Source organism: Protopterus annectens, chromosome 5.part0 (assembly GCF_019279795.1).
Source record: "Protopterus annectens isolate FY-2018-M chromosome 5.part0, PAN1.0, whole genome shotgun sequence".
In the NCBI taxonomy this organism is placed as follows: Eukaryota; Metazoa; Chordata; order Ceratodontiformes; family Protopteridae; genus Protopterus; species Protopterus annectens.
This window is the reverse complement of record NC_056735.1, coordinates 1,876,755,276-1,876,780,275: the sequence shown is the minus strand read 5'-3', so window position 1 is coordinate 1,876,780,275 and position 25,000 is coordinate 1,876,755,276. Positions and strand designations below refer to the sequence as shown.

The following is a 25,000-nucleotide window of genomic DNA, read 5'->3' as shown; positions in this document are numbered from 1 at the left end:
CTGTACCATTGAGATGGTATACCTGATATCATGACACCTGTACCACTGAGATGGTATACCTGAAATCACAATCCTTCTATCACTGAGATGTATACGTGAAATCATGACCCCTGTACTACCGATATGGCATACTTGAAATCATAATCCTTCTATCACTGAGATGGTATACTTGAAATCATAATACTTCTATCACTGAAATGGTATACTTGAAAAAATGATGCCTGTACCACTAAATTGGTATACCTGAACTCATGAAGCCTGTGCAACTGATAATGTAGAATAGCACCCATTACCCATGTACTGCTTAGATACTACACCAGCAAAGGCCACTATTTCAAGTGTGCAAGGACTTGTTTCACCTGGGTAACTGCAACTTTCCACTTCATCATTACATTTAGTAGTCTATGGTTCATTTCATCCCACTGTATTTTTAAGTATTGTGTGATACCATAGTTAGGGACTACAGTGCAGTTTCATATACCTTTCTGAGACACAGGTCTAGATTACATGTCCTGAAATATGACAAACTAAAATCTGAATTGTGCTGGGAATTTGAAAGTAAGTTTAACAAGGTTACTCTTAACAAAAACTTGTGCATATTGTTAAATGTGCCCATGGATCTAGGTGATTTACAAATAACCACTAAAATTTCATAGCTAAAACATGAACAGTTCATATGTTCCAAAAAGCAAATGTAAAATGGCATGTAGTACAAGAATGCCATATGAAAACCAATGCAGTAAGGTTTCTGCATAAATACATTATGTAAGTACTTTCCAATAAATTCTTGGTTTGTACATCTAACATTCTCCGTATTATATATTACAGACAGAATGTGCCTAATTAACAATAAATCTACCACAGCTTTTAAGTATTGCATCAAGAATGTATAGGATCATAGGAAGCTACTAGGCTATTGACCCTGAGGCCCTTACAAGCCTAGCCAAAAATTTAGCCCATGTTCCAACAAGTCAGCACCTTATGCCACTGTCCAGCAGGGGCATAGGTGGAATCCCAGGGGTGTATTTTCTGTTCCCCAACCAGTTATCCAGGTTGGGCTTAAAAAGGTTTAATGAGGTGCTCTGCTTTACATGGAGAGGGAGTCTAGTCCATAAAAGGGAAGTCTCTGGGATACAAATCTATTCCGCCAGCAAGTCCTACTGATGTCACAGACCAGGATGAGGTCTTGCGTGTGAGTTACTCGAGTGGAGCTTGACTTGCGGATATGCAGCAGTCCCATTAGGGTGAGGTCTGAGATTGCTTTGTATACCAAACAGAGGTCACCTCTGAGGAGTCTGTATGAGACTGAGTAGAGGGACAGGGCTTTTAGCCTATCTGTGTAGGGTAGATGTTTGAGGCCCTGGATTCTCTGGGTGAGGAATCTCTATGGTCTCTCCAACTGCTGTGTGTGCTTTGTGAGGTAAATGCTGAAAGGGGCATTGTATTCAATAATCGGTTTTATAAGGGAAGAATACAGGGATGTTATGACTATCTTGTCCCTGGATGAGATACCCTTACTAATGAGGTGGGCCACGTAGAAAGCTTTCTGTACAACAGTGGCAATATGGTGGTCAAAAGTCAGTTTGCTATCAATCTGGGTTCCCAAGTCCCTTACGAATGATTGTGTGCTTAGTGACTTATTATCAATGTGATAATTTGTGGGAATGTAATTCTCCCCAAAAGGGATGATGATGCATTTTTTGGAATTCATTTTGAGGCCATGTTTCTGGCACCAGTCATTTGTTTGGGTGAGACCCTCTCGGAGGATTGTCCACATCACTAGGGGAACTGATGACAGCACCCAGCTTGCAATCATCTGCAAACTTGGTCAGCCATAGCCCACTAGATTTGGCCTGCACCTCTGAGAAGTATATCCCAAACAGCAGAGTCCCCAAGACCAATTCCTGGGATACACCACTTGTTACAGGTCTACTACTTGAGGTGGCTTCCTCTATTTTGACTAGGTGGGTTCTATCAGTGAGACAGTTTGCTACCCATCTGGTAACATATGGATTGATGCCTAGTTGAGAGAGTTTATCTATTATACCTGAGTGGGTCTTGGCCAGGTTAAGGTAGGCAGTGTGCACCATCTTATCCTCATCTATAGCCTTGGTGACTCTTTCAAAGAATTCAATCAAATTTAGCAGGCATGACCTCCCCTTGACAAAACCAAACTGTGTGGGATCAAATGTCTGGAGGTTGCCAATGTCCCTGTTAATGGGGTCTATGATAATCCACTCCGTGGCCTTGCAGATCAGGCTAGTTAGGCTGATGGGTCTGTAATTTCCTGGATCAGTGGATGCTCTACCTTTGTGCAAAGGGATGACAACAGCTGTCCTTCACTCAGCTGGGACGAAGCCGGTACTCAGGCTTTAGTTGAATAGGGTGCCTAATGGTGCTGCAAGTTCTATAGGATGCAGCCTGGGATGTTATCAGATCCCATGGAGGCTGTATTTTTTGCCTTTGAGAGGGCAGTGATGACTTGCTCCCTAGAGATAAGGAGAGGGGTGCAGGTACTGGGGATGCCCTGTTTTACTGATGGGGGGACAGAGGAGTGAAGTTTTCACTGAACCTGTCTGACAGCAGGTTGGCTATATCTACAGGGTTTGTGTATGTAGTGCCCTGAGTGTTTCCCTTGAGAGTGCGGACAGGTCTCTCATCTTAGTCTGAATGCTGGACCACGATGCATCCCAAAGAAAAAGGTCTCCCTTTACACTTGTCAGCTGCATCTCCTAAAACAGTTAGGGGGAGTGCCTCCTTTCACTGTAGAAAAAAAGCAGACTGAAGCCACACCCCTTGGACCACCTTAACTCAACTGCCACCTCCCCTTTATCTGCCCACTCCATCCACTTCAATATCCATTCTGCAACATAAATGGGCATTTTTTTGGGGATTGGAATGTCTTCTTTTCCCTGTCTTAGACCTGACCGTCAGTATATACAATTAACAGGAGGTGTTGGAGGGGGGGTGCAGGGGCTTGTTGCCCTGCAAGAAAACAATGTTATTTGTTGCATGCACCAAGGTTCTTTTTTGGTGCATGCTTGGTAAAGTGTCGACATTTGGTTTGCCAGTCTTTTGCCGTCGTTTTGGAGGACGACATATAGGCTACTTGACTAAAGTGAGTAGAAAAAATAAATAAATATAAAGAAAGGAGTATCACATACCCAGTGGCAAAAGTAACCACACCCAGCATCTTCTTTATTGAGCTATACCTCTGGTCTGCAAAGAACAGTTTTAAGTGAATGGCTACTTTAGTTGTGTGCAGTTTAACTAGTAATAGTCTTTAGAATTTCTGTTAGTGTGCATCTAAAGCAGTCAGGACAGACATATTTTGTATCAGGCAAATTTGTCCTCCATTTGTTTATTTTGTGTTATTTCCTTTTCCCCCTTTTGTATTTTATTTGCACCTTCCTCGTGTGCCAATGTAGTGAAGCATTATTCGTAGGGGTAGCATGCATGGGAAGGAGCTGCTCCTTACACCTTACCACAAGGGCACCTACTAGAAAGCAACAGACCTTAGCACAAGGGCACCTACTAGAAAGCAACAGAGTATAGTGTAGTCTGTGGTTGTAAGCCTGACAAATAAAGGTAACTAGTAGGTAGGTGAGTCATTCCATCCAATGTTTTATGATTGGATGGTGGTTGATTGCTTTATATATTGTTTTAAGGAGGTCTGCTTGGCTGCATACTTAGAACCTTCCAGATGATTCTAAAAATGAGATTTTAAATTCTCCCTTGGATAGAGATTTAGAGTTTGGCCCTTCTGATGCAGAGGTGACCAAAAGTGTGATGAAATGGGCAAGCTGATCCAGGAAATCTGGATTTTTCAGCCTTCCTCTTCCAAATGGCTCAATGGATTTTCCTGCTCATCATCTAACTTTGGCAAAAAACGGAATAAACAGTCTCAACAGAATTCCGGTAAACAGATGTTTAAGAAGTGGCAAGGAGGTTCCAAAAAGACATCTCACACCTTCCCAAACCAAGGACAGTCCAACAAGTCTGAATGACTATTCAATAGACCTTGTGGCCCCCTCCCACCCCTGACCCTCTCTCTCTTCCAGAAAATCTGAATCTCTGTTTTTCCCTTTGAAACAGATTGTTTCAGTCAAATGGGTTCTGAAAATCATTCATTAAGGTTACAGATGGCAGTGGGAGGAAATTCCTCCTTTCCAGGGGGTCATTCCTCATCCTACAGATCAGACTATTTTGTTTCCTCCTGTTCTTCATCACAGACTGTCCCAAGGAGTGATAGAACCAGTTCCTCCTTCCCAGGTGGGGAAGGTGTTTTATTTAATGATGCTCCTTTTCTTAAAAGAAAGAAAATGTTTGGAGACCAGTTCTGGATCTTTCTTTCCTAAACCTGTTTGTAATATTACCCAAATTCAAAATTATATCACTTCACCACCTGTTGCCTGTTCTTCCTCTTTCTAGTTTTCTGGTAACACTAGACTAAAAGATGCTTATCACATTCCTATTCATCTAGACTTCAGGAGTTTAAGGTTTCGTGTGTCTGGATCACATTATCACTTTTCTACCTTACCCTTTGGACCATCTACTGCACCAAGAGTGTTCACTAAGTGTCTAGTTCCAGTTACAGCTCATTTCAGGCTAATGGTATCCACATTTTTCCATATTTAGATGACTTACTTATCTTTGCAGAATCTTTTTCAAAATGTCATGAATTTCTCTTTTGAATGACAGATCTCTTGCAACAAGCTGAGATTCCAAGTCAAAATTCAAAAGTCTTCTTTGACTCCCCCACACAGGATTGTGTTCCAGGGATTTCAAATAGGCACCTTAGTCCAAAGAGCTTTTCTTCCACAGAAAAAAAAATAGATCTTTATTTATATCTGTTTCTATGTTTTTCCACTCATTCACTGCAAGGGAATACCTCCGGACTTTGGGTATCATGGCAGCTATGATTTTCACAATATCCATAGCAAGACTCCACATGAGAAAGATACAGTGGTATCTGAAATCTATTTGGTCCCAGCATCAACACTCTATCTTTTCAGAGATCAGTACTTGGGTTTGGCAGAAGAGAAATTAATTGGTGGAGTCAACAGATATCCTTAAATCAAGGTATTCCCTTCACCCTCCCTGCTTCAATGTAGTCAGTCATGACAGATGCTTCAGACTTTGCTTAGGGAGGAATTTCAGGAGAGATAAAAGAGCAGGGGGTGTGGGAAACCAATGACAGATGCAAGCACATAAATATCAAGGAGACGCTTGTCCTGATCAAGGCACTCAATTCTCTGAACTTCCTTTGGTCCCCAGGACCTCTTCGAGTGGTTGAATACAGTACCACAGTGATGCGGTACATCAACAAGCAAGGCACAATCTTACTGCACAGGCATTCTACATTCTGTCAGAGCAAACTTGTGTCACAGATAAACTGAGCAGGACCAGGGCGGAAAGTCACAAATGGAAACTAGATCCGGGGGTCTTTCAAGATTTGATCCATCTGTGGGGAGTTCCTCAAGTAGATGTCTTTGTTTCTTCTCTGAACAATGAACTAACAAAATTCTGTTACAGAACTCCATACAAGAAGGCCTGGAAGACAGATGCCTTTTCTTTTCTTTGGGCAGGAATGCTCCTGTATGTTTTGTCCACTAATATCCACGGTTATTCTGAAGATTCAGAAGGAATCCCCCAAGATTATTGTGGTGACTCCCTTCTGGCCCAGGCAACCATGGTTCTCCCTTCCTTTGGTAATGGCCAGGGGCAGTTACCAGAAGCTTCCTCTCAGAATGGATCTACTCATACAAGAACAGGGGTGTTCGATACACCTCAACATCAGTCATCTTAAATCGACTCTCTAGATGATAGGATCCTAATTTATTTTAGGCACCTGTTTTCTGAGGACATGAACAGGTACTAATGGAGAAAACAAAGCCTGCTACTAAAAATTCCTATATTAGCAAATGGAAAAGGTTTTCTAGTTGGTGCCAACAACATAACCAGCACCTATTCAGGGCTAGTTGTTCTCTGGTTTTACAATATTTGTGTGAGTTCATTTATCAGCCATTTCAGCATGTCTGCCCATGGATCCTCCTCTTTCAAGGTAGTCACATGTCAAAATGTTGTTGAAAGGGGTTTTGCATAAGAGGCCTCCAAGTAAACCGGTGGCTCCACTTTGAGAATTTAATTTGTGTTAGAGAAACTAACACTTGCTCCATTTGAAACAGCTAATCTGGCTGACTTGAGGTTCTTAACATGGAAAATAGTCTTATCGATTGCTCTGACCTCTGCAAGAAGAGTATCTGAGTTGCAAACTTTTATGGTAAGGCAACCCTACCTCATTTTCCACAAGGACAGGTTTTCTTTGAGAACTAATCTTTTTTTATGCCTAAAGTGGTATCTAAGTTTACTTTAAGTCAAACTATCCATCTCCCAGATTTCTTTCCTGGACCTAAAAATGGGGAAGAAAGGATATGCCATACCTTGCATGTGCACAGGCAACTCGAGTACTATCCTGACAGAACTAAATCTTTCAGATCTTTGGATCAATTGTTCCTTTCTTGTGAAGCTAAAAAGAAGGGACAACTAGTGTGAAAACAGACTATTTACAGATGGTTTTCTAAGGCTATTGCCTTTTGTTATACTCATCATGACAAATCTATTCCAGGTAGGGTCAAGGCCCACTCTACGAGGGCCTTGGCTTCATCTATGGCTTTTTGGAAAGGGTTGGATTCTAGAAGTATTCCAGAAGCTGCTACTTGGTCATCTGTACATATTTTTATAAAGCAGTATAAGCTTGATTCCTTCTCTAGGTCTAGATCAAGCTTTGCTAGGACCATTCACCAGGGGGTCCTGGACCCTTCTCCTTCCACCTCCCAAATATACTTAGTTATTGTAATCTACCCATATAGCTAATGCTACTGCAGCAGTGATCAATATGAAGAACATAGTACAGCTGTGTAAGTTGAACTTACCATAACAGTAGAGGTTCGAATGATCACTGCTGCAGTAGCTGCTCCCTCCCTCCATCCCCCTTGTTTTTCAGTGTTTTTTTTTTTTTTTTTTTTAATGCCATGATATGGCATGTATTTTTTGTTATGCCTAGTCTTGCCCTTTCAGGGCTCAGCCTCCTTCTCTCTGCTGGCAGAGAAGCTCTGAAGGGCTTTGCGCTCAAACTTGTCTTTTAGTCAGTGCAACTCGAGCTGCTTGACAGTCTGGGCACGAGGAAGGTGCCCTGAAGCTTTGGAAGTTGGCTGGCTGTTATATCCTTGGGAGGATATAACCCATATAGCTAAGGGTACTGCAGTAGTGATCATTCAAACATCTACTGTTATGATAAGTTCATCTTACACAACTGTACTATTTAAGCAGGTGGCATCAAGCTTACAGCGATATGCCACATTTTGGATACCAATAACCTGTTATACTGTTCTCTTCACCTAGTAATTTTAATTATAGACACCCACTCAGAAATCAACATGTACAGTTTGTACCATTAAATGTCTTTACCTCTTTTGTATTATTTTTAGTGTATGAAGTTGAAGTCTAATGGCATACTTTAATTCATTAAAAAACAGAGAAAACATCATACAGTTGATGAATATGAAATAATTATAATGTATTATGTCTGATGATTATTTTATATTATTATTATATATGATGAAATGATAAGTGATTACTTTATAGTCTTTTGATTGTCTATGGTTTTCATTTCCAGTGCAACTAATGGGTGTGTACAATGTGTAACTATTTAGTGATTTATGAGATTTTGAGCTTTTTGTCTACTAAAAGTGGTCTCTTCCTAGAAGGGCATGCTTGATTAGCAATCAGACAAGTAAATGAATGGTAATTTTGGAACAGTATTGCACTGGTCAATACTGAAGTATGCCTGAACTGCTGTTTCAGACATTAAAGTTAGTTTAAGGATCTATAGCCAGTAAATCACTACATGTTACACAATGTATTACTCATTTACAGGATTCCATTTAACTACTAAGCAATACCCTGAAAAATAGCATGCAGCACGTAGAATAATCTAGATTTTTGAAAAAAAAAAAAAAGAAATGAATGAAGGCTTCAAAGAATTACTTAGCTCACTGCAAGATTAGTACTTGATGTTTCCAGTATTATGATTTTAAAATGTTGTGCACGTGACAGGAAGGAAGTAAAATTAAGTTAACACTGAATTTGCTGAACTACACCATTCAGGAGGATGGCACACCAGACATGAAGTAACTTAATCCACTCCCTCATTACCTGTTTTTTTCTTTTTTTTTGATTTGCTGAAAATGGATTCTACAGCTAGAAATTTCTTTAAAATACCATCTAAATTAAGTCATTGTCCTAGTTCAACCAGTTGGATAGGGAAGAGTTTGACAATGTAATAATTTAGTTGTGAATTAAATTATTTCTAACTAATTGGCATATTTATTTGTAAGCTGTATATCACACATAGTAAACTTATGGCAAAGTACAAAATTGCACAATCACCCAACTGAGCAGCACCCTCATAAACTGTCGAAACGCTGTTTCTAAGGCTAAAGTGTCAACCATCATAAACTGTACATTTCTGCAATTATGCTATGCTAAAGAGCTGAAAAAGTAAAGTATGGAAAACACCAGCACACAGGTTTTTCAGCCTTATATATGCAGAAATATTGAAAACAGCCTTGTTTATTGAACAAAGAACAAGTCTTAGTCTCTGGATACTTAAAAGCTGCAACAACAAACTGAACTAACAGAATCGCCATGGATTCACACTAAGATGCATTGAGAGAAAGGCTACACTAATCTAGAACATCGTACATTGCAGTAACATCACAATGAGCTGTTTCAGACATTAAAAGTAATTTAGGGATACGCAGTCAGTAAATCATATACACAAACGTAAATTTTGTTTATATTTTATGGTTATAAGGCACCAGCTCAGAAAAAGTAAAACATTGTGATTTCAAGAAAAAGCAGAGGGATCAGAGCACCACAGATGCAATGGATTTTGTGTTCCATGCTTAATAACCATGCTTGCTTCTGGAAAATGTGCATTCCTCCTTTTCTCCCATAGCACTGTCAGCAGAGCAGAAATGGAAATAAAATTATCTATATTCTATATGCAATGAATAATTATGTACCTGGGATGGGTGGAAGAGCACAACAGAGATAGTGTTTGGAGTTCAAGTAGGGTTAAGGTAGAAAGTACAGTTGTGTTCACTTACCATAAATGTAGATGTTCGAGTGTATTCACTGTTGCAGTCATTACATTTGGGTAATCTGCTAGCAGGTTGCCCTCAGTCGGCCTGATTAACAAAGTCTTGGGTCCTGCGTTGGATGCAGTCCCTTCTTCCATGACGTCAGGTTGTCAGGGGTATAAAACATGCAGCCGACGTCATTACATCGGCTTTTCTTGCCCCAGATGTCAGGTGCCCCCTTAATGGGGAGCAAATAAACACAAAAACACAAACGTATACGTCCAACCAAAAGCAAATACACCAAAAAGGCTTTTAAGCATAGTAAAAGAAAGTAGAGGCATAGTCAGAAAATCTAGGGGACTGGAGGGAGGGTAACCAGGACTGCAACAGTGAATGCACGCGAACATTTACATTTATGGTAAGTGTACACAACTGTACTATGTTCTTCATGTTTCACTGTTGCAGTCATTACAGTTGGGTAGATTCCCAAAGCTATGGTTAGGAGGAGGAGTTTATACAGCATTAGTGCCAGCTTTAAGGCCCTGCAAGACAGCAGTGGCAAAGCCAGCTCTGGCTTTAGAGAAAATTGGTAAATGATAATGCTTGGTGAAAGTATGCACAGAGCTCCAGGTAGCAGCTTCCAGGATATCCCTGGTAGGGACACCTCCGAGAAAGGCTACAGAGGTAGATGCAGTCCTGGTGGAATGAGATCTGATCCCCTGGGGGATGGGTTTTCCATGTTGCTTATAGCAGAAATGAATGCAATGGCTTATCCATTTAGAAATGGTTTGTTTTGAAAAAGCCTTCCCCTCTGCCCCTGCAGCAAATGCTACCAGCAATTGTTCAGATTTTCTTTGATATTTAGTCCTGTCCAAGTAGAATCTTATTTACTGTGCACATCCAGGAAATGCAGAATCTGTTCCCCTTTGTTCTGTGGATTGGGAAAGAAGTTTGGCAAATGAATGGACTCATTAAGAGCCACACTGGAAACCACCTTGGGCATGAAGGATGGATTGGTCCTGAGAGATACCCTGTCCACATGAAAGATGATGAAAGGCTCCACTGCCATAAGGGCCTGTAATTCAAATATCCTACTAGCTGAAGTGATTGCTAAAAGGAAGGCTGTTTTCAAAGAAAGAAATTTTAAGTCTGCAGTAGCAGCTGGCTCGAAAGGAGGTAGAGTGAGTTTCTCCAAAACAAAGTTAAGGTCCCAGGCAGGGGTTGGAGCTCCCTTAGGTGGTCTCAAGATTTTTGCCCCTCTGAGATACTGCTTGAGCAGAGGATGAGATAAGAGGGGAGGTTCCATGTTATAGTGAGCTGAAATAGCTGAGGCGTGGATTTTAATGGAGGAAAAATACAGGCCCCTGTGAAGCATCTCAGTTAAGTATTGCAAAATCTGAGGTAAATTGGGCGCTGCTGTGCTCATCCCTAAAGATTGGTTCCAGGCACAGAATCTTTTCCATTTGTCAGTATAACATTTTCTACTACTAGGTCTCCTCGCCTCCAAGATGACATCCATCACAGGTTTGCTGTGGGATGATAAGGGTGAATTTAAGTGATTAGCCAGGCTGCAAGGTTTAATGTTGGAAGCTGAGGGTGCAGAATTTGGTTCTCCTGCTGAGACAGCAGGGAAGGGGTCTGAGGCAGGTGCCATGGAGATATTTGCGACACACTGCGCAGGAGGGGGTACCAGTGTTGGCGTGGCCAGTCTGGAGCAATCAAAATCATCCTTGGTTTGTCCTGTTTGACTTTTAGTAGAACTTTGGAGAGCAGAAGTAGAGGGAAAAAAGCATAGACTGATAGACTTTTCCAGCTGAAGGACAGAACATCCACTTTCCAGGCTTGTTTGTGGGGAGTCCTTGTGCAAAACTTGTCCAACTGGTAGTTCTGGGGGAAGGCAAATAGATCTATGTCTGGGACCCCCCACTTGTTTGCCAACATGTTGAAAATTTGTGGTTCCAGTTTCCACTTGTGTGGGTCCATGAGGTTTCTGCTTAGACTATCTGTCAGTGTATTCAATTTTCCATGGCAGGAATTGAGCTTGTAGATGCACTTGGTAGCTCAGGGCTGTGTTCCACAATGCCATGGCTAGTCTGCAGAGGGGTTAGGAATATGTACCCCCCTGCTTGTTTATGTACCACATAAAGTACAGTTTTGTACCTACCATAAATGTAGATGTTCGAGTGTATTCACTGCTGCAGTCATTACACTTGGGTTATCCTGCCGTCAGGCGGTCCCGCAATCAGCCAGAGTTCCAAAGTCGTGGTCCGGCGTCGGTTGCTGTTGCTTCTTCCCTGACGTCAGTGCACCAGGGGTATATAAGATGCAGCTGATGCCATTTTCTTCAGTTTTTCTTGCCCCAGATGTCAGGTGCCCCCAAATAGGTAGGCAATACATATTGCTAATAAAACATACAATAAAGGTAAAACCAACACCTTCAGTTAAAAGCAAATACACCACATAGGTAGTATAGGGTTGAAAGGTATAGATAAGCCCCAGCTAAGAAAGAGGGGATGGCAGGAGGGTAACCAGGACTGCAGCAGTGAATACAGTCGAACATCTACATTTATGGTAGGTACAAAACTGTACTATGTTCATTGTGTTTCACTGCTGCAGTCATTACACTTGGGTTGAATCCCAAAGCTGAGGTAGGGTGGCTGGTTCTATAGAGGATTTGGGGTGGCTATGAGGCCCTGCAGCACTGCAGGGCAAAGCCAGCTCTGGATATAGAATAAAGAGGCAAGTGATAATGCTTGGTAAAGGTGTGCACTGAACCCGAAGTTGCAGCTTCCAAGATATCTTTGGTAGGTACTTCTCTAAGGTAGGCAGTTGAAGTGGCTGTTGCCCTGGTGGAATGTGGCCTAATGTTACTAGGTACAGTTTTCCCATGCTGTGTGTAAGCAGAAATGGATACAGTGTCCTATCCACTTTGAAATGGTCTGCTTTGAAATAGCCTTTCCCTGTGATTATGCAGCATATGCTACAAACAAATGCTCAGTTTTTTCTGAAAGCTGTTGTTTTGTCCAAGTAGAAACGTAACTGTCTGTGTATGTCCAATGAATGCAGAAGTATCTCCCCTTTATTCTGGGGATTTGGATAAAAAGTTGGCAAGTGAATAGTTTGGTTAAGAGCCACACTGGATACCACCATTGGCATAAATGAAGGGTTTGTTCTTAAAGAAACCCTGTCTTGGTGAAAAATGATGAAAGGCTCCACTGCCATTAGTGCCTGTAACTCTGAAACTCTTCGTGCTGAGGTTATTGCCAGAAGTAGAGCAGTTTTCCATGACACATTTTAATTCTGCTGAATTGGCTGGCTCAAAAGGAGGTAAAATTAGTTTTTCCAAGACAAAATTAAGGTCCCAAGTTGTTGTTGGTGCTTTCCGGGGCAGTCTTATGTTTTTAGCCCCTCTGAGGTACCGTTTTAATAATGGATGAGAGAAAATAGGAGGATCCGTGTTGTAATGAGCTGAGATGGCAGAGACGTGGATCTTAATGGATGAAAAGGATAAGCCTTTGTCCAGCATCTCAGTTAAGTATTGTAATATCTGAGGAATATTTGGGACGAGAGGGTCAAAGCTTTGAGCCTGGTTCCAGGCACAGAATCTCTTCCACTTTTCTGAATAAGATTTCCTGGTGCTAGGCCTCCTGGCCTCCAAAATGACATCCATAACAGCTTTAGAGAGAGGTGTTGTCTGCTTGACTAAGGAATCTGCCATGCAGCCAGGTTTAAGGTTTTGAGCTGACTGTGCAGGATCTGATTGTTTTGTTGAGTCAGAAGATGCGGAGTTTGAGGTAAAATCCATGGTGGGCCTTGAGCTAATTTCTTTAAGATTGGGTACCAGTGTTGGTGTGGCCAGTCTGGGGCAATCAGGATCATGTTTGGCTTTTCCTGTCTGGCTTTTAGGAGTACCCTTGAAAGGCGAGGCAGTGGTGGGAAGGCATAAACTTTTAAGCTTTTCCAGCTGAACGAGAGAGCATCCACTTCCCATGCTTGTGTGTGGTAAGTCCTTGTGCAGAATTTCTGTAGTTGACAATTCATTGGGGAGGCAAAAAGATCTATGTCTGGGCTCCCCCATTTTTGTGTTATCATGATGAATACTTGTGGATTTAATTTCCACTTGTGAGGATCCATAATGTTTCTGCTTAAGTCGTCTGCCAGAGTATTTCTCTTTCCTGGCAGGAATTGTGCTTGCAGATGAACTTGATAGGTTAGAGCTGTGTTCCACAAGGTCATGGCTTGTCTGCATAGGGGATAAGAATGAGTGCCCCCTTGCTTGTTTACATACCACATAACTGTGGTGTTGTCTGTCTTTAATAATAGTTGTCCTGGATGCAGAAGGTCCTTGAAAGCTGTTAGGGCATTCTGTACAGCTAGCATCTCTTTTTGATTGATGTGAAGATGCATTTGGTCTGCGGCCCACTTGCCCTAAATACATTTTCCTGCCATGTGTGCTCCCCAGGCGCAATCCGAAGCATCTGTTGTTAGTGTCTGCCTGGCTGTGGGTAGAGTGAAAGGCTGTCCCTTGTTGAGGTGACATGCCTGTGCCCACCATTGAAACTCCTGTTGTAGGCAGGGAATTAGTGGTATTACAGCTTCCAAACTGTGACAATGTTGAGTCCAAACACTTTTTAGGTACCATTGTAATTTCCTCATATGCAGTCTGGCATATGGTATTAGTAGTATGCAGGATGCCATGAATCCCAAGGCCTGCAGAAATTTTCTTGCAGGGAATTGGGTTTTTGTTGCCATCAATTGAAAGTACTGAGTCAGTTGTCCTTGCTTGTCTGGTGTGAGATAAGCCATCTGGGCCATTGTATTTAAGCTGGCACCCAGGAATATTATCTCTTGTGAGGGCAGTAGTTTTGACTTCTTTTTGTTTACTGTGTACCCCAGGCAAATTAGCAACCTTTTTACAAACGCCAGATGCTTTAGAAAAATGTCCTTGCTCTCTGCTTGAATAAGGCAGTTGTCCAAGTATGGATATATTTGAATTCCTTTTTGTCTGCAAAATGCAATTACTGGTGCCAGGCACTTTGTGAAGACCCTGGGCGCAGTAGATAAGCCAAAGCGCAGTGCAGAGAATTGGTAATGCACTGAACCACCTATGAATCTGAGGTATCTTCTGCAATTCTGTCTGATAGGGACATGCAGGTATGTCTCTTTGAGGTCCAAAGTAACAAGCCAAGCCTTCTTGCCCAGCATGGGAAGAAGCTGCTGTAGTGTCAACATTTTGAATTTTGGAACATCCAGGTAAGTATTTAGAGTAGAAAGGTCCAGTATGGGTCTCCAGGCTTTGTCCTTTCTGGGGACCAGGAAAAGTCTTGAGTAAAATCCTTGTCCTTGTTGTGGCACTTTTTGATAGCTCTCATGTCCATGAGGGTTGTAATTTGTTTTTGTGCCTCTGCCCATTGATTTTGTGGCAGGTCTGGCATTCCTTTTATTCTTGGTAGAGTGTGAAAGTGGAACCTGTAACCATGAGACACGATATTCAGAACCCATTTGTCTTGGGTGATTATATGCCAATTTTGTGAAAAAAGTGTTAGTTTTCCCCCTAAGGGAGCTGCCAAAAGGTAAGTGCTTGGCATTTGAAGGAGGAAGCCATTGGGACTGTTTCCTATAAGGTTGTGACTTGTCTTCACCTCCTTTTGGGGTTGAAGCACCCCACTGTCGTGGTCTGTAAGAGCCTTGGGGCAGAGATCTGCCTCTTTGTGGTCTATCTGACACTGGAAAGGACCAATTCTTTGAAGGCCAATTTCTGCTAAATCGAGGTGACTGTACCTGTAAGAAATCCTTCACTGTTTGCATAGATTTTGCCTTATCCTCCATTTTCTTTAATGCCTCTTCTGCCTTAACACCAAATAAAACATCCTGCTGTAAAGGAGCATCCAATAATTTTGCCTTAATATGATCAGGTAAACTTTGTTCATTTAACCAAGCATGCCTTTGAATCACAGATCCTCTAACTGCTGCTCTACAAGAAGCTTCTAATGAACCAAAACCACATTGCAGAGTATGTTTTCCCACTTGTTCAGCTGCATGCAATAAATCCTGCATTTCCTTATAGTCAGGATGTTCTGAACTTGTAAGCATTTTCTGTTTCAACAGAGACATTAAATATTGTTGGTATTTAAGCATGTGAAACTGGCAATTTAAAGCTCTCACTGCTAAAGTTGTAGAAGTGTAAACTTTCTTCCCCCATCTGTCTAATGCTCTAGAATCCCTGTCAGAGGGAACTGGATTTTTAGCTGTGGAAGCCTTTACCCCTTTGGGACCCTGGGAAATAATTTCTGGGTCAGCAACAGGGTTTTTATAAAGAAATTTGTGAGAGTCAGGGACTCTGTAGTACCCGTCTGGCTTGACTGGAGCAGGGGGCAAAGAATCAGGATTTTAAATGGATTCAGAGAACACATCATCCACAATATCTAACACTGGCAGAATAGCAAGGGGCCTGTGCTGAGGCAATAAAAGAAAGTCTCTGAGCCTTTTCTTGGATTCTGAGTAATCCTGGCCCTTCTAATGGAAATGCTCCCTCATGGTAGGTAAAGTTTCCCCAAAAGAGTAATCCTCAGGAGGAGAGGCTGACGGAATTGATTCTTCAGCCTCAGAGTCCTCATAGGGGGGTAAAGAGTATCCCTGGTCTGAAGAGGAATCAGAAGAAATGGAAACCTGGTCAGAGGAATCATAGTCTGTATCCTGCGTAGGCCTTTTATAAGGAGGGGGATGGGAACCCCTGATCAGAGTAATTAAGTCTTTGGCCATTTTGAGCATCTGTTTTTTAGGCATGGAGGCCTGTCCAGGTGAATGCTGTACTTGCTTCTTTGTCTTTAATGGAGTTTTAGACTTGGCTGTAGTTTTGATGGTAAGCTGTGAAGGTCTGAAAACACCCTCAGAAGCCGATGCCTGCTCAGCAGCTCTGGACCCACCTGAGGGGTTAGTTTCCGAAGGCCCAACACCTTGAGTTTCCAGAGGCCTAGACATCTCCACGTGGGAGTCGGAGGCGGCCTGTGGCTCTGTGGTAGTGGGTGTCAGGGGCTGTGAAAGCGCCTCACTGAGAACCGGCAAAACGGCGACTGGCCTAGAAGAGGCTTCATCGTCAGTTTTGGGCCTCGGATGCCTGTCATTATCCTTGTCTTTGCGTTTTTTGTGTATTCCGTTTGCCGGTTGTTCCGACGGCATGGTATAATTAAACCTTCGGCCAAAGTAATGGTGAGCAAAGTCAAACCGACGTTTAATAGTGTGCTTGTTAAATCTAGCACAAAACCAACAACTAGTGACGTTGTGGTCTGGGCCTAGGCATGGAATACAGTACGGATGAAAATCCTTATGAGGTATTTGCTTCCCACAAGAAATACAATTATTAACTTTTACTGACATCGATCTGAGGCAAGAAAAAGTTTCCCCAACGGGGTACTTAGCTTTATTGAAGACTTTGATTCTGAAATTCGAATAGAAAATCTCAGGAGTCGGCCAACCGGCACTTGTGAACTGCTTTTTGCTTCGAGCACCAAGACTGAAGAAAATGGCATCGGCTGCATCTTATATACCCCTGGCGCACTGACGTCAGGGAAGAAGCGACAGCAACCGACGCCGGACCAAGACTTTGGAACTCTGGTCGACTGCGGGACCGCCTGACGGCAGGATAACCCAAGTGTAATGACTGCAGCAGTGAAACATGATGAACATCCGTGGTGTTGTCTGTCTTTACCATTAGTTGTCCTGGAAGAATGTAGTCCTTGAAGGCTGTCAGAGAATTCTCTACAGCTAACATTTCTTTTTGATTGATATGTAGGTGCATTTGATTTGGGTTCCATTTGCCCTGAATGCACTTCCCTGCCAGGTGAGCCCCCCATACATAGTATGATGCATCTGTAGTTAGGGTTTGGGCAGCAGGGGGTAGTGTGAATGGTAATCCCTTGTTTTGGTGGCAGGCTTCTGCCCACCACAGGAACTTCAGGCGTAGGCAAGGTATGACAGGAATCATTGTTTCCAGGCTATGACAATGTTGACTCCATAGACTTTTTAGATACCACTGTAGTTTCCTCATATGCAGTCTTGCATATGTAATTAGAAGAATGCAGGAGGCCATGAACCCCAAAGGCTTGCAGTATTTGTCTTGCAGATAGCAGGGTTTTTGTGGCCACTTGTTTGAAGTAAGTTACCAAATGAGTTTGCTTCTCTGGCGTGAGGAAAGCCATCTGGGCAGTTGTATTCAAGCTTGCACGCAGGAATGTAATCTGCTGACAGGGTACCAGTTGTGATTTCTTTTAATTTATGGTGTACCCTAGACACATTAGAACCTTTTTTACAAATGACAGATGATTTAAAAGTATGCCCTGGTTTTCTGCCTGAATTAGACAATCATCCAGGTATGGATATATCTGAATATTTATTTGCTTGCAAAATGCAATAACTTGAGCCAGGCACTTTGTGAATACCCTGGGCGCAGTAGACAAGCCAAAGGGCAGTGCAGAGAACTGATAATGCATGTAGCCTGCTTGAAGCACAGGTATCTTCTGCAAGATTCCCTGATTGGGATGTGCAGGTATGCTTCTTTTAAATCTAGAGTTGCCAACCAGGCATCTTTGCCTAGCATAGGAAGTAACTGGTGAAGAGTCAGCATCTTGAATTTTGGAATCTCCAGAAAGGTGTTTAGAGTAGAGAGGTCCAGGATTGGACGCCATGATTTGTCTTTTCTGGGTACCAGGAAAAGCCTTGAATAGAAACCTTGTCCCTTTTCCTCTTATGGTACCAGTTGAATAGCCCCCATGCTTAAGAGAGAAAGTACTTGTTTTTGAGCCTCTGCCCACTGCTTCAGGGGCAGGTCTGGCCACCCGTTTGGTGTTGGCAACGTGTGGAAATGAAATCTGTATCCCTGGGACACTATATTTAAAACCCATTTGTCCTGGGTTATGAGTTCCCAGTTCTTTGCATGAAGAGCAATCTTTCCCCCCAAAGGGGCAGTTGAAAGAGAAGTGCTTGGTAATTTTAAAAGGAAGTCATTGAGACTGTTTCTGTAGGGGGGTGTCTTGTTATTTCCAGATTTGGAAGTGGATGCCCCCCACTGCTTAGCTCTGAGAGTACCCTGGGACTGAAACCTGGGATTTTTGCTGTGTCTGGGTTTGGCTTGAGAGGATCTGGAAGGGGCTGGAAAGGACCAATTCTTAGTAGGCCAATGCCTTCTAAATCTTGGAGGTTGCACTTATAAGAAATCTTTAACAGTTTGCATAGATTTAGCTTTATCTTCCATCTTTTTTAGAACTTCTTCAGCCTTATTGCCAAACAGGCGGTCCTGATTTAACAACATCCAACAATTTAGCTTTAACATGATCAGGCAAAGATTGCTCCTTAAGCCAAGCATGCCTTCTAAGCACAGACCCAGTAACAGCAGCCCTGCAGGAGGCCTCTAAAGAATCAAAACCACATTGCAAAGTATGTTTTACAACTTCAGCAGAATGCATTAAATCCTGTAAATCTTTACTTTCCACACAGTCAGGAATCAACATCATTTTCTGTTTAAGCAGTCCAATAATATGCTGTTGATATTTTAACATATGAAATTGGCAGTTTAATGCTCTGATTGTCAAGGTCTCAGAAGTACAAACCTTTTTACCCCATCTATCCAGTGCCCTGGAATCTCTATCAGAAGGGGTTGGATTTTTACCAGTAGAAACCTTAATGCCCTTGGGCCCCTGAAAAACGGTTTCTGGATCTGCAACAGGATTTTGGAAAAGGAACTTGTGGGACTCAGGAACCCTGTAGTATCTGTCAGGTTTATTAGGAGCCAGAGGCAGGGAATCAGGGGCCATACTGGATTCCGAGAACACATCATCAGCAATGTCTAGTACGGGAGGTATAGCCAAAGGCCTATGCTGAGATAGAAGCAGGAAAACCTTAAGCCTCTTTTTTGAATCAGAAAATTCCTGGCTTTCCCAGTGGAAATGCTCCCTCAAAGCATGTAACGTTTCCCCAAAAGAAAAGTCCTCAGGAGGGGAAGCAGAGGGAATGGAGTCCTCTGCATCAGAATCCTCATAAGTAGGTATGGACAAATCCAGGTCATTAGAAGAGTCAGAAGAAGAAGAATTCTGATCAGAAGATAAATAATCAAATTCATCCCTAGGCCTCTTAGAGAAGGGGGGTTGACTACCCCTGATTAGAGAAATTAGATCTTCAGCTATTTTTATCATTTGTTTTTTAGGCATAGGGGCCTGAACACGTGGTCTGTGCATCGTTTTTTTTAGACATGGATCGAGATGTAGGTCTTAGTAATGAAGGCATTGTCGATTTAATATGCAAGTCTGTAGGCCTGAATGCACCCTCAGAAGCCAGTGCCTGTACAGCGGCTCCAAACCCATCCAAGGTAGAGACATCCATGGGTTCCATAGGTGAAGCATCTCGCGGCATACCGGACTCTGAATGGGTCTCAGTAGAGGCCTGCGAATCAGAAGTAGCGGGTATCAGGGGCTGCGAAAGCGCCTCACTGAGTACCGGCAAACTGGCGACTGGCTTAGGAGAAGCACTGTTGGCAGTTTTGGACCTCGGCGGCCTGTCTCTATCTTTATCTTTGCATTTTTTCGGAATTCCGGTAGTCGGAAGGCTAACCGATGACATTTCTGGATAATTAAACCGAGAACCAAAATATTTAGAGGAAAAAATGTACCGACGATGGATAGTGCGCTGATTAAATAAAGCACAAAACCGACAGCAAGGTACGTCATGGTCAGGGCCTAGGCAAGGAATACAGTACGAATTAAAATCTTTATGAGGTATTTGCTTTCTACAAGTAATGCAATTATTAACTTTTACTGACATCGGTAAGGAGGAAGAAAAAGTTTCCCCAACTGGGTACTTAGCTTTAAGTTGAAGACTTCGGTTCTGAAACTCGAAAATGAAAATTTCAGGAGTCGGCCGACCAGCACTTGTGAACTGCTTCTGCTTCGGGCACCGCACGGCAGGAAAGACTGATGTAATGACATTGGCTGCATGTTTCATACCCCTGATGACCTGACATCATGGAAGAAGGGACAGCATCTGACGCAGGACCCAAGACTTTGTTAATCAGGCTGACTGAAGGCAACCTGCCAGCAGATTACCCAAATGTAATGACTGCAACAGTGAAACATGAAGAACATCAGACATTTAAGCCTGTTTGTGCCAGTGGTGTAGACAGATAAGGCCCTGCATAGGACCCAAGTGATCTGGGTTTGCTTAGCAGCTTGGGCATTTACCAGAAGCAGGGAAGAAGGATATGGAGGGACGGGCTCTCAGATGTCCCATTACATTGATCTCTGTTAGAGGCAGGGGACAAGCACGAAGTCTGTATATTGGGTGTACGGCTCCATCTGCGTCACAAGCAGAGGTTGTATCTGAGGTGCCATAGAGTTTATTGTATGCCAACCCCAGGGCTTGATCCAGCACAAGGTGACCTAAGCAGTTGTCTAAGACACTGTGTTGCTGCTGGCAGTCGAGCCTCATAAATATAAAGAGTGTTGCCTCAACAGGTAGCACACTAACCTTTGGTGCAGAAGGCTGTGGGTTCTATTTCCACAGCAGATAGATTGATAATGGACACTGCACTGCACTCCTGAGTGTGCCATGCTTCAGATGAGATGTTAAACTGAGGCTCCATCTGCTTGAGTTGGTGGTAGCTCAGGTGGATGTAAAAGATCCCACTGCACCTATTCAAAAGAGTAGGGAAGGTCCCCTATGCCCTCCCCAAATTTTCCCTAATAGTATAAACACCATCTTCGGTCTCCCCTGAAAAGAGATTACTATCCTAGTGGGATTAACCTAGTCAACAAAGGATAATTAAAATAAGATATTTAAAAATTACTTCTGATTTTGTGAATTCATTTCTAATTCTTGAGTGAAGAAGTTGATAGGATAAATGGTTATTGCAATGGGTTACACCATATGGTTCTGACAGCAGTGAACTGCTGCATTTCTGGGCCATTATTTCTGAATTTCTTCATTCTCTTAATCAGAAATCTGAGGTGTACAGTTATATAAGAGGTGTGTGTGTGTGTGTGTGTGTGTAGTGTGTGTGTGTGTGTGTGTATAGTGTGTGTGTGTGTGTGTGTGTGTGTGTGTGTGTGTGTGTGTGTGTGTGTGTGTGTGTGTGTGTGTATCCCAGAGTAGTTATGGTATAAAGGAAGGAATGTATAGTAGCAAGCGGGAGTATCATCATATGAGCCATATTTTTGGGCATGATCCTTGTTTTGTTGACAGTTGAAATTGCGTTGATTATCTGGCTATGAATTAATTCAATAGCATGAAGTCTGTGAGTTTAATGTCAATATTTTAACTATTAATACATTTTTAATTTTGATTTTTTTTTGCAGACATGCAGGTGAGAAATTGACTGTAGGCTACAACAATTTGTCTGTCACTTAGTACAGGTAAGGAAAGTTATGTGTCACTTAGTACAGGTAAGTGGATCTATGTCATAACATCGAAGTGTTAAAACTTCGAATGTTATAACATCGAACCGGAAATCTTGAAGTCTGACAATATCGAAGCCGCGGAACATCAAATTATTTTCCATTGAAAGAATTTGGTGGGCCGTTTCCGCGGCTTTGCTATTTCCTCCATTGTGGTGCGATCTCGGAGTTGATATATTTAAGTAGTGGGGTGTGGAGGGCACAGTCCCCCACATTAGAAATAATTTGTAGTGTTTGTGTGTTTCGTGTTTTGTGCTAGAACAGCGATTTTCTTTCCCAGGGAAAAAAAAATCACTGTTCTCAGTCTTCGGGGTTTTCAGCTTTCGTGGTTTTGGGTTCGATGTTATAACATTCGAAGTTTTGACACTTCAATGATATAATATATACCCCAGGTAAGTAAGGGTATGAGCTGCTTCCTGAAGTGCAGGATTTGATTCCCTTGGCCTTTGTTTGTTTTCGGTGCGACTCTGCCAAGTCAGTTCACTATTCACTGTTCCTGCACAAGCTATTAGCAACTGGGTCAGATATTAATCTTGTTTATTCCTGCACCTTTCACAGAGCCTCTAAGTAGTGCTTCACTATATGCTATTTGACTACAACATCCAGAGGGTGCCTTACAATTTAATGGGTTGTCAGATATATTTTCAATAAATGTGAGTTTCAAAGAAAGAGAAATTTACTGCTGCTTACGCTAAGTTTATCTTCAATGTGAAAGTGCTTTGTTTTCTTTAGTAAATGTCTGTCAAGTGTTTTTGCTGCAAAATGTAAAATAAATGTTTTAAATTAAATCCAAATCTCAGTGAAGAAAATAGTATGCACACTGACAGGTTTGAGCAGAGTTTTATGGTAACTGGGGAGAGACAACCAAGTAATGGGATATCAGTATGGCTAGGGGAAGAGGTCCATTACTCTATCTAGGGCTCCATTTGACCATGATCCACCTCGGCCAACCGCAGGAGATCATATGGGAGCACACAAGTGATGGGGATTAGCAAAGGCACTCCATTCCAAAGCAGCAGCACGGTGCTGCCCCCCAGTGTCCTCACTAGTCCATTACAAGAGTAGAGTGTATGTAGCCTGAGGGAGGCAAAGGTGGGACTTGTAAACCCAGTGAATGAAGAGATGGCCTGGGGGCAGCTGACAGTCAGGTGTGGGGTGAATCCATAATACTTAAGGGCTGCTCTTACTCACATAATCTTCTTATATTCCTGATACCATTAGTGACAGCTTTGTTATCTGATACTGCATCTTCTGAAAGTCAGATGGGGCCATTACACAACCTTGGCTGTACTCTCACCTCCCTGTATAGGTGCATCTGAAAAATGTGATCCAAGCTCCAAAAACCTAATATTCCCAAGGCAACAAGCAATATATCTTCCACAGCTCAGGAAACCATTCCGTGGGCAAGTTTTTAACAGCATCATCATCTGAGAATTTCTGTGTGTATACTACTTTTAATACGAACACATCACTTAATAAAATAATCCTTAGAATCACTGGTTGTAGTGTTGCAAGTATAGCTGTATGCTAAGTGTGGCAATAAAGTTCTGGATTGTACATTGTTTTTATAGCAAACCTATACACAATAAAATATGGCCAATATACATAAGCTTAAGTCTCATACATTGATTGTTGCACTTTAACAAACACTTAGGGAGACTTAGTATAAGGTACCAGTTGTCTCATTACATTAAAATTACAATCATTGCAAAACCTCTCTTTGGTGAAATAATTTACAGGGACTGTCAAAGGAAAGTGAGTAATCAATTCTATTGTACAGTTATTTGTATTTATACTTTACCATGTGGATATTTATAATATGTAGGACTTACAGTGAACTAAGTTAACAAATTTAGAACAGGATAGTATCACAGTTATGACATCAGCTTGTTGAATCCTGATTTGACAGTGGTGGAATTTCCGAATATTTACCCTGTGTATGTGGTAATTGCAAACATTGCTTACAATCAAGAGATACATGCTTACAAAGGTACCTAACATCTGGGACACAATGTTTTGCTGTCAAACAGTGGAAATGAAATTTTAAGTATTTAACTATAACATCAAATGGCATTTCCTAGTTTTAATGAAAACATTACTAACAATAAAGATAAGTGTCCTGTGTGTTGTGTATGGGACCATCTACTGTCACCTTACTACCTCTCCATCATCCTGTTTTTTTATACTAAGGGTGCCACTTTTGTAGATATGCATGGTGGAAATTTTCATACTGAAACAAAGCATTTTGAAGGAAAGAACACACACACAGTCACTGAGAAGGTCTTTCTTCTTTGTTTTTAGTGTAAAAATGAACAGTGCTTTGATTATCTGGTTCATTTCCCCACACCACCTTACTAACGTATGTTAACACTACCTCTAACAATGAAACTTTCATTATGTCTAAAAGATATGGCATTGAAATCCCAAACCCACACTTAGCTTTCCTATATGCATTCAATCTTCCATCTTTTGACACCAACAGTACATACTCTCAATGAATCTTCGAAGCAGTTTGCTCTACCGATAAAGATTTGAAACACTGACGTGCACCCATATTTATATCCTGCCTCAGTGGCATGATTTGCCTGCTTTAAATTTACATTCATTTATGTAGATAATTACTGTATAAAAATACATGCAGTCTGGTAAAAGGATTGGCTATTAGGTCCTTCAAGCCTCATAAACTTTAGGCTAATAAGTACAAAACCAGCAATTAATGCTGATCTCAGGAATAACTTTCAAAGTACTATGGGATACCCATAGAGAATTGGAGTGCTTAGAAACCACAATCTAAACTACTGTGGATTTTATTCATACTGAGTAGATTGATGGCAGCACATCAAATGACACTTTAATTAAAAAGGTGAGTCAATAACAAATAAAGTAATTAACTGATTTTCTAAAAACTGGATTTTCTTTGACAAGTACACTACCTGAAACCTCAGGCTTAAAATGCAACTTTGACATCACTGCACCAAGAGGTAAGGGCAACAACCTAGAGGCACTCTGTAACCCTTATCATAGCAGCAATGACATTAACAGTTATGAAAGCTGATAGACAATAATCTAAAGTAATTTCAACAGGAGTTGAACTATACTGTTTGAAAGCATTTATGAGAAAGGCCCAGAACTATATTTTGATTCAACTTCTTAAACTAGTTGTGACTGAAAAGGATTCTTGCACCTACCAGTTTAACAAATGTTATCAAAATAAATAAAAAATACTACCGGTAATAAATTTCCTTCTAAGAATGTCAAATAAGGTGATAGCAGATATCTTAAATATTTACCTAAGCTCATAAAGGTATTACAGTAATGGACAGCAACAGTAGGCTTTGCCCATTTTAGGCATGTGGCCTATTTTGCTTTAAAATAAACATATTCTAGGGCTTTTGGTGTACTAAAGCTATGTAC

At 41.7% G+C, this 25,000-nt stretch overlaps 1 protein-coding gene across 1 annotated transcript in view; it reads right to left on the bottom strand.

Moving 5' to 3' along the window:
* DGKH (diacylglycerol kinase eta) overlaps nucleotides 1-25,000 on the bottom strand; it is a 1,992,493-nt gene that overhangs the window by 1,081,388 nt on the left and 886,105 nt on the right. The gene's annotated exons all lie outside the window — the stretch shown is intronic.